The following is a 10170-nucleotide window of genomic DNA, read 5'->3' as shown; positions in this document are numbered from 1 at the left end:
GAACCTTTCTCATTGCACCTCTCCTCAAAATAGCCCTTGTGTTTTTTGAAGAGTTCTTCAGACCATAGACCAAAAATCACCCCCTTAAGGTGGTGGCAGTGGGTGTCAGGACAAAAAGGGTACCTATTGTCTGGGTCAGTGGCATTGAAAATTGTCTTTTCCCCAGCTTGCTGTCCTTATCTATGCTTGACTATCTCTTTCACTTTTTAAAATATATTTTTATTGATTTCAGAGAGGAAGGGAGAGGGAGGAGAGATAGAAACATCAATGATGAGAGAGAATCATCGATCAGCTGCCTCCTGCACACCCCCTCCTGGGGATCGAGCCTGAAAACTGGGCATGTGCCCTAACCAGGAATCAAACCGTGACCTCCTGGTTCATAGCTCAACCACTGAGCCACACCAGCCGGGCTTGTCTGTCTCTTGTGACGACTTGTTTTTCTTCCCTGTTCCTGGGGGTTGTCTTCAAGCTGTTGACTTCCTAGATTTGAGATTTCACAATGTGGTACTAGTTTTTTGTCTCTAGGTTATTTCTCCAGGGGAAAAGGCAATAATTTCCTAAAATCTATACAAATGTGAAGAGAAGCAGTATGTTAGCAGTGTTGTTTTTTTATAGTGCATAATAAAAATAGTAAAAGGAAAAACAGATGGTACCAGTGAAATGATGTCAATTGTAATGAACAGAAATATATAGTTTCTGTTTCAAACTATATTAAATTAGAAAAATAATGTATCAGCTCATGCAAGTCAAAAATTCAGAAGTAGGGTTGGTTTCAGTGCCTCTTGATTTTATAAGGACTTGGTGTGCCAGACATCATCATTTGTACCTTACTGACCAATAAGAGCAGCTCCATAATGACCAGTCAGGATGCATGATTCCAACCAATCAAGCCAGTGCTATTTGGACCAATCAAACTGTACAGATTTGGGTTCCTCATTTGCATAGAAATGGACCAATCAGGGACCAGGGTGGGAACTTTCTCTATAAAAGTGGGCCTTCCCTTTGTCTCTGTGGAGAGCACTTTCAGTTTCCTCTGGGAGGCTGTGTCTTCTGTTTGCAAACTGTTTACCTGAATAAAGTTTCTCCTTTTACTGCACCCCAGGTTGGGAACTCCTGTTGGCATTAGATTGGTGGCAGCAGCCTTTTGTTGACACTGGCAGAGGTGCCTCCCCTTTCTGCTTCTTTTCCCTTTGAGTTCCTGCCCAGAATGTGATTATATGCCTAGAGCTGCAATAGCCAACTTGTGACCGTGAGGAAATAGTCTTGGGGTGGACTAACTTGCTAAGGGTGGCAGACAGGAAAAGTACAATGCCTTCATGATATTGTAAAGCAGTTGCACCAACCTGGTCTGCCCACCTCCTGATACTGTATTGCATGAGACAAACATGAAACAAAAATTTGTTTAAGCTATTATTAGGTTTTTCTCTTACTTGCAGCTAAACACATTCCCTACTGATAATTTCCGTTTTTTTACGTCTCTTGTCCACATTGTTGTGTGATAAATGCTTCCTTCCCAGGCTTGTTCCCCTTGTAGACCCAAACTGCCTCTGTAACTTGTTTCCTGAGCCTACACAGCCCAGCTGGCTCACTTTTACTACCTCTGTGACTTTTTAAAAATATATATATATTTTATTGTTTTTTTATAGAGAGGAAGGAAGAGGGATAGAGAGTTAGAAACATCGATGAGAGAGAAACATCGATCAGCTGCCTCCTGCACCCCCCCCCCCACTGGGGATGTGCCCGCAACCAAGGCACATGCCCCCCCACCACCGACCGGAATCGAACCTGGGACCCCTCAGTCCGCAGGCCGATGCTCTATCCACTGAGCCAAACCGGTTTCGGCTACCTCTGTAACTTTCTATATAAACTTTCTCTTATAAAATAAATTTGGGGGAGGGGGCTCAAAAAGAACTGCTTGGAGAACAGGAGTGATTTCTTCCTTCCCGAAGTCCTGTTAGATTTCCTGGAGGAGGTGGGATCTAAGAGGGGGGTTCCTAAAGGTGGAGGGAGCTTCCTGAAAGGAGGAAGGTAGGGAGTGACTTCCAATGCAGCTTTTGCACAGTTGTTCCCCACAGGAATGCTAACCCGCCCTGCAGTTTCCAGCCTCACAACCCCCTGACCCCCACTGGCCCATACCCTCAGCTTCCAGGTTCGAGGGACTCTGCCCACTCCTGTCCTCTAGTTTTCTTCCTGGGAACCAAGGAACAGCAGAAACCCAGAAGTCCTTCCAGCCTATCTGTAATAGCAAAGGGAATCCCAGCTCTTGGGGCCTTCCCCTTGACCCTTGAAGGTGGGGCAGCAAAGAGGAGGGAGGAGGGCCTGAGGATTCCCCTGGGGAGATTCATCCTCCCTAGGCTAACCCTACTTTTCAGAAAGGCTAAGCCACCCAGGGTGGCGCCTGCATGCCACACGTGGGTGGGTGGGGTGTGGGAGGCTGCACCTTGCTCTGTCTCCTGAACTGCATTATCGTGCAATTCCAACATCACAAATAGCACAGGCACCTCACATTACGGGCTTCCTGGTGTGATGCAATAATCACCAGTGTAGTGTTCTTGCCAAAAATGTGTAACATGAATCTAATCTTGAGGAAGCAATCAGATAAATCCAGAATAATATGATGCTATAAAACTGGCCTGAACTAAAGAAAAAAAGATACAAACAAAAAAGGCTGAGTGTGGGACAGAGTTACTCTTCTATATCAAAAGATACTAAAGCGTTATAACCAAATGCAATAAGTGAACCTTGCCTCGTGAACTAAAATGTAAAGGCTAGAAAGACATTCTTGAGACAAGTGAGAATGATACTTGAATTACTGTTGATTTCCTTAGATGTGCTAATGGTGCTATAATTGTGTAACGAGGGTTTCTCAACCTCAACACTTAACCTTTTCAGCCAAATAATTCTGGGATTTTAGCAGCATTTCTGGCCTCTGGCCACTAATGTCAGGAGCCCCGCCCCTTCAATTGCAATAAGCAAAAATATTTTAGACAGTAATAATGGTTGTATCCTGTTATTAATACACTAAAAAAAAAAACCCCCGCTGGCCTGTACATTTTTAAATGGTTAAAATTATGAGTTTTATATTGTGTTAATTTTTCCTCAATAAAAATGTAATTTAAAATGTCTCCGGTTGACATACTCAAATGTTCCCTGGGGGACAAAATCATCCCCAGGGGAAAACCACTGGTGCAGAGAGTACACTGGGGGGCGGGGGGCATGCAGGCTGAAGGATTTGGGAGAGAAATGTCTTGTTTGTAACTTACTTTCAAATGTGGCAAATTATTAACCTTTAGTGAAACTAGGTGACAGGTATGTGGGTTATTTATTTTACTATTCTGTCAACTTTTAATAGATTTATTTTTTTCAAAACTAAAAGGAAAGAACTCAATTTCAAATGTTCTGTTTACAGCAACCCCAAGGAGCCATGACAGGTGCCATCTGTGCAGCCTCCTTTCAGATGTGATTACTGTGCCTACATTGTTTGAGTTGCTCGGGGCCGTTCAGCCTTCAAGGGAAGATTCCTGTCTCTCATCCCCTCCCTCCGTCTGTCCCTCCCTCCCTCCCTCCCTCCGTCCCTCCCTCCCTCCCTCCCTCCCTCCCTCCCTCCCTCCTTCCCTCCCTCCGTCCCTCCCTCAATTCTCTTCCTCCCTCCCTCCCTCCCTCCCTCCTTCCCTCCCTCCCTCCTTCCCTCCCTCCCTCCTTCCCTCCCTCCCTCCCTATCTCACTCCAATACTGTCCAGAACACATTTGTCCAGTGCTACCTGCAGACCTATGGAGAGAAGGGCATTCTGTGGACCATCATTCACCCAGACTGGGTGCAGATGATGAGCTATATCAATTCCTTTTTGTGAGTATTATCTCCTATGGTGGCTTTAAAACATGGTCACAAAATTCTTTAGCACCTGTCCCAAGAGTTGGGGCCTATGACCCCTCTCCTTGAATATGGACTCTTAATCAGGAGAATATGGTAGAAGTGACACTGTACCAGTATCCAGATCCAGGGTCGTAAAAAACTAGCATCTGCTGTTTCCCCATCTCTTTTAAGATACTTGCTCTTGGGACCCAGCTGCCATGCTGTGAGGAAGCCCAAGTCACCCTATGGAGAGGCACATGTGGAGAGAAGCAGCACACAGCACCAACTCGAAAGCCATGTGAGTGAGTCATCTTGGAAGTGGGTTCTCCAGCCCCAGCGGATGCTGTGTGGCGCAGAGACAAGCTGCCCCTGCTGAGCTCGGCCTGTTTTGCAAATTGGTGGGCACACAACATGAGTGCTGTTGTTTTAAGTCATTAACTTTTAGAGTAGTTTGTTGGCAGTGATAGATAACTGATGCATCCCCATCCCCCAAACTGGGGGCCCTAGGCTTGAAAGGCAGGAAGTGGGCCAGCTCTTGAGCCCTGGAGCTAGAACCTAGGTCAGCACTTATCCCTTTAACAGGCATTTATTGAGTAGCCACAAAGTGCTAAACACTCTACCAGGGGTTGAGGAATTAGCAGTGAATGAGATAGACCACCCTGCCTGGCGGGCACAACTCAGGCAAAGTAATGAGAGTACTGGGACTGTAGCCTCAGCCTGAGGGAGGGGAGAGAGAACTGTCTTCCTGGGGGAGGCTATTTCTAAGCTGAGACCTGACTCAGGAAAAGCAGCTAACCAGGCAAAGTCCCAGGGAATGGACAGATGGAACACCATGTGCTAGTTCTGGGCAAGGTTGCCAGATTTGGCAAATGAAAAATAAAAATGTAACACCCAGTTACATTTGAACTTCAGATAAACAATGAATATACTTTAAAAATATATCCCTACCCCTAGCCGGTTTGGCTCAGTGGATAGAGCATCGGCCTGTGGACTGAAGGGTCCCGGGTTCGATTCTGATCAAGGGCACATGCCTGGGTTTCGGACTCGATCACTATTGGGGGGCATGCAGGAGGCAGCCTATCAGTGATTCTCTCTCATCATTGATGTTTCTATCTCTCTCTCCCTCTCCCTTTCTCTCTGAAATCAATATAAAATATATAAATATATATATATATATATATATATATATATATATATATATATATATATATATATATATGTAGATCTGTCCCATACAACATTGGAGACATCCTAAAAAGTTATTCATTATTTCTCTGAAATTAAAGTTTAACGGGAATCCTACATTTTATCTGGCAACCCCAGTGCTAGGGCAAAAAGGAGAGAGAGAAACTGTGTGATCTCAAGGGACAGTTCAGGAAGCTGGAGGCAGCACAGGGGCAAACGGGGCACAGTGTGAGAGGTAAAGGTGAAGAGGGCAAGATCCATCATGTGGGCTGCTCGGCAAGCTAATGGAAGGGGAGAAAGCCCGAGTCTGGTTTAAGGATGCTTTGTCTTGGTATGAAGGAGACAGAATGAGCTGCTCTTTGCTACACCCCCAGCCTTGGGGGGAATCTTCCCAATGGACAAAAGTTTGGGCAATGAACCTAGTTACTCAGAGGTGAAAGCACGGCCTGGGAGCTGTGTAGTGACAGAGGGCTCCCTGTTCAAAAGTGTTCCATGGTTGTTCCATGGATGCTCCACTGTAGCCACCTTGAGACTCACAATAATTTTGAACAGGGAGTTCTACATTTTATTTTGCACTGAATCCCACAAATTATGTCCTGGGTAAAAGGTTCCAAGCCCAGGGCAGAGTAGAGGACCTACAGGACATAAGACTGCCTTGACTAACGTCTGCCATGTGTATGTATCTATGTATGTGGATAGCTGTGTCTGCTACATATTAAGTCCTCAAAAATGATGGCTATTGTCACTATATGTCATTGATGATGGTGATGATGATGATGATGATATCATTAGCCTCCTCCAGCTTTGTTTTTCAGACTTCATTTAAAGCCTTGTTATTTCACTATCTACCAGCCATACTTCTGCTTTGTTTTACTGACCCATTTACAAAGCACTTTACAAATATATATATATTTTTTATTGATTTCAAAGAGGAAAGGGGGGGAGAGAGAGAGGGAAAGAAAGAGAGAGAAAGAAACATCAATAATGTGAATCATTGATTGGCTGCCTCCTGCACGCCTCCCACTAGAAATAGGGCCTGCAACCCGGGCATGTGCCCTGACCTGGAATTGAACCATGACCTCCTGGTTCATAGGTCAACACTCAACCAGCCAGGCTGCAGAGCACTTTTAATTCAAGCAATGCCTATGACAACCCTGAGGAACTTAACACAAGTACATACCTAGCCTTTCAAACACCCACTGAGATATTGCACACCTTGATTTGGTTGTTATCCCCATTCATTCAGTTGTATCAATCGTCCAAAAAATCCCACACACCCCCAACCCAGCTACCACAGATTCTCTCAAAGTTCACATGGACACACACTCATACACTCAGGTCATCTGGCTGAGTGTGGTGAGGTCTGCACAATTCCCCTTCCGTTAGACATGAAAACCTCCTGCCAGGGACAGCTGATATGAAGGCTATGTATGTGCAGGCTGCAGACTCTGTAATTTGAATTTGAATTTTTTTAAATTATTAAAAAAGAAAAGATGTGTATGTGTGATATCTGGTGACTAGGAAGGATGAGAAGATGTGGCATCTTAAAAGTGTATTAGAGTCTGGCCAGTGTGGCTCAATGGTTGAGTGCCGACCTACGAACCAGAAGGTCATGATTTGATTCCCAGTCGGGCACATGCCCGGGTTGCACGCTTGATCCCCAGTAGGGGCCATGCAAGAGGCAGCTGATCAGTGATTCTCATCATTGATGTTTCTATCTCTTTCTCCCTCTCCCTTCCTCTCTGAAATCAATAAAAATATGTTAAAAGTGCATTAGATATAGTTTTCTAGATTTCCAAGAAGAGCAGAGGTTGTCATTATGTGGAAGCTTAGCAAGGAAACAAAGGTGATTTTTGTGTCCTTTCGGGAGTCTAGGGGTTGGGATCTTAGAAGCCATACAAGCGCCCTGGGGTGAGCCCCTGGGGGTAGAAGGGCCCTGGTTTAATGAGGATTAGCTAAATCAAAGGGAAAACCAGCAACTTCATAGCCTCTCCTGACACAATAAATCTGGGATTTTAGATAAGAAAAGCCAGGGCAGGAGGGGGAGGGGTGAAAGATGATGTCACCTGCTCCTCTCAGGTTTCCTGCAAGCAATCACTGCGGGGAAAGATTCCTGGCTCAGTAAATGAGTCACTGGCTTTATAAGCCAAGAGGGATGGAAAGCAGATTCCAGGAAATAAGCAAGGAAGAATCTTAGAGGAAGTTCTTAGCTTTAGTGTGAAACTGTCAAGCCTCTGTGCTCTTGGAAGAACTGGAGGAGAAAAATAACAGTGAGAAAGACTAGAGAAATAGCAAGGAACCAGAGGGAGCTCAAGGTAGAACCTGTGCCTTTGGGCAGTTTTGAATATCCAACTGAGAAGGCACTGGCTCAGAAAACCATGAAGCTGCTTCCGAAAGGGAGGAAATATCCCAGTGTTGCAAGGTTTGCAGTCATTCATAATTCAGCAGATACTTAGATATTTATTGAGCATCCTTCAAGTTCCTGTGGTGGGTGGGGTGTGGGTATGGAGTAGTGAATGAGGCACCATCGTCCCTGGCCCTACAGAACTCACAGCCACTGAGCAAGTGATCACACTTTGCTAAGTGACAAGGAAGAAGTTGAGGGGTAAGGCCACTGTGGGGATCCTAGAGTGCTTTTTAAATATATATATATTGATTATATTGATTTCAGAGAGGAAGGAAGAGGGATAGAGAGAGAGAGAAACATCAATGATGAGAGAGAATCATTGATTGGGGCTGCCTCCTGCACACTCCACACTGGGGATGGAGCCCGCAACTCGGACACGTGCCCTGACTATAAATCGAACCGTGACCTCCTGGCTCATAGGTCAATGCTCAACTACTGAGCCACAATGGCCAGGCCTAGAGAGCTTCTTAACACCTAGGGTAGGGTTGTCCGGACACAAAGAAGGACAGGCTAAGTGCCAGGCCTGGAACAGAGGAAGCGAGGCTGTTTGGAAGGAGTGAGACGAGTGCAGTTTTGGGAACAGGGGCACAAAAAGAGGCTGGATGGGTCCTTTCTCTTCTGTAATTTTGGGTTATTTGTTTGCTTAGCGAATTGGGGAGGCGCATCTCCGAAATGTCAGGCAGCCTGTTCGGCACTTTCTGTTTATTTGCAGAGCAATTCAATTCACCAGTGTTTACTAAACTCCCTGAGCAAGTGAGTTGGGCCCAGCCATGGAGGAGGCAGAGGTCACAGCAAGAGCAAGGACCCAAAGGTGGGACCCCACAAAGCAGTCTCAGGGGAGAGTCAGGGATCCCTTGGGGCTGGAGTCGGGTGAGGGAGCTGAGGCCTGAAGGAATGCCGAGCGGATCTGCCGACCTCAGTCTGGTAGGGAGCAGGACAGTCCTGGAGAGATCCGCGCTCTGAGAGGCCGAGGCCAGGTCGGGGAGGTCCCACCTCAGCACATTCTCTTCTGTGTGACGTGGGAGATAATTAACTGGGACCCTAACAGCTGCAGCCACCACCCTTCAGGAATTCTGGCCCTCCCTGCATGTCATCGAGGCCGCACTCCCACAGCACAGCTCTGTGGGAGAAGGAACTCTCCTTAATCCTTTCTTCAGATGTGCTGGCCCGAGTCACCCACATACCAGTCCTTTTGATGAGAAAGTCTCTGCCAGATCCCTGGGCTCTCAAGAGCCCGGGCTGATGGGGGCCTTCCCCACAGGCCAAGAGCCTGCCAACTCTCTGCCCGTCAAGGTCCTTTGGGCTCTCAAGGATCCTGACTCAGCTGACAATGGCTTCCGGGGGAACAGGTGAACCCTGGAGGGGAAGGTAAGAGTCTTGGGTCCCACCCCAGCCTGGGCACTGTGGTGACCTGTGGGCATGGCCTTGCTCTCTCTACACTCAATAACTTGAGATTCAGGACCTCTGAGGCCGAGAATCAGGCACAGTGACTCAATCTGGATCTGGTCTTGGTGTGTGGAGCCCTGGGCAAGAGTGGGTGGCCCTTTCAGAAGGGGTTGCAGACAAAGGCTATATGATGCGAGAAGCAGAGGGCATTTTGAAAGCGAAGAAGAGGCTCCTGACCTCGCCCGGGGTCCAGGGAAGGTATCTCACAGAAGTGGTGGCTGAGCTGATGCCTAAAGGGTAGGCAGGAGTTAGCCAGGTGAAAGAAAGAGGGAAAAGATGCACAGAACAGTCTGTGCAAAGATGTGAAGGCTTGGGAAAGCGGGGTGTATTCAGGGAACACAGAAGTTCAGTCTGGCCCTGGCCAGTGTGGCTCAGTTGGTTGAGTGTTGTCCTGTGTACTGAAAGGTCACTGGTTCAATTCCTGGTCAGGGCACATACCCAGGTTTTGGGTTCAATCCTTCAGTCAGTTCGTGTACAGGAGGCAGCCAATCAATGTTTCTCTTTCACGTCAATGTTTCTCTCCCTCTCTCTTCCTCTCTCTCTAAAATCAATAGAAAACATTTTTTTTTTTTTAAAGAAGTTCAGCCCTAACCGGTTTGGCTCAGTGGATAGAGCGTTGGCCTGCGGACTCAAGGGTCCCGGGTTCGATTCCAGTCGAGGGCATGTGCCTTGGTTGCGGGCGCGTCCCCGGTGGGGGGTGTGCAGGAGGCAGCTGCTCAATGCTTCTCTCTCGTCGATGTTTCTAGCTCTCTATCCCTCTCCCTTCCTCTCTGTGAAGAATCAATAAAATATATTAAAAAAAAAAAAAAAAGTTCAGTCTGGCTGGAGCTAGGACCTCCTGGGCAGTAACTGGCCAGAGATAAAGGGCCAAGGGGAAACTGAGAAGGGACAGGGTCAGATTTGCAGAGGCCATCCTGCTGCCTGGGGAGGATGGCCCAGTCCAGGTGGAACCGAGGACCCTAAGAGGCCAGACAGAAAGTGCAGGTGGTACCCTGGCAAAGGATGGGATGGTGGGGCTGGGGAGGACAGGGTAGACCTGGTGGCTGAAGGAGGTTGAGGGGAAATGCCACCCAGACTAACATGAGGCCTTGGGGGGAGCAGTTCTTAGGAGAGGCGATGGGGTCGACTTTACACAATGAATTTGGGGTTCCCAGGGGTCATTTTAAGGGGGAATGGAGTGAGAGATAGTGGGCTGAGACTCAAGCATCCCTCTAGGGATGAAAACAAGGCCTTGGGAGTTGTCAAGATGGTTTGGAGAAAAGTGTCAAGGTTGAGGGAA

Source organism: Eptesicus fuscus, chromosome 21, assembly GCF_027574615.1.
Source record: "Eptesicus fuscus isolate TK198812 chromosome 21, DD_ASM_mEF_20220401, whole genome shotgun sequence".
NCBI classification, from domain to species: Eukaryota; Metazoa; Chordata; class Mammalia; order Chiroptera; family Vespertilionidae; genus Eptesicus; species Eptesicus fuscus.
The sequence above is the reverse complement of the archived record's forward strand: the minus strand, read 5'-3'. Positions refer to the sequence as shown.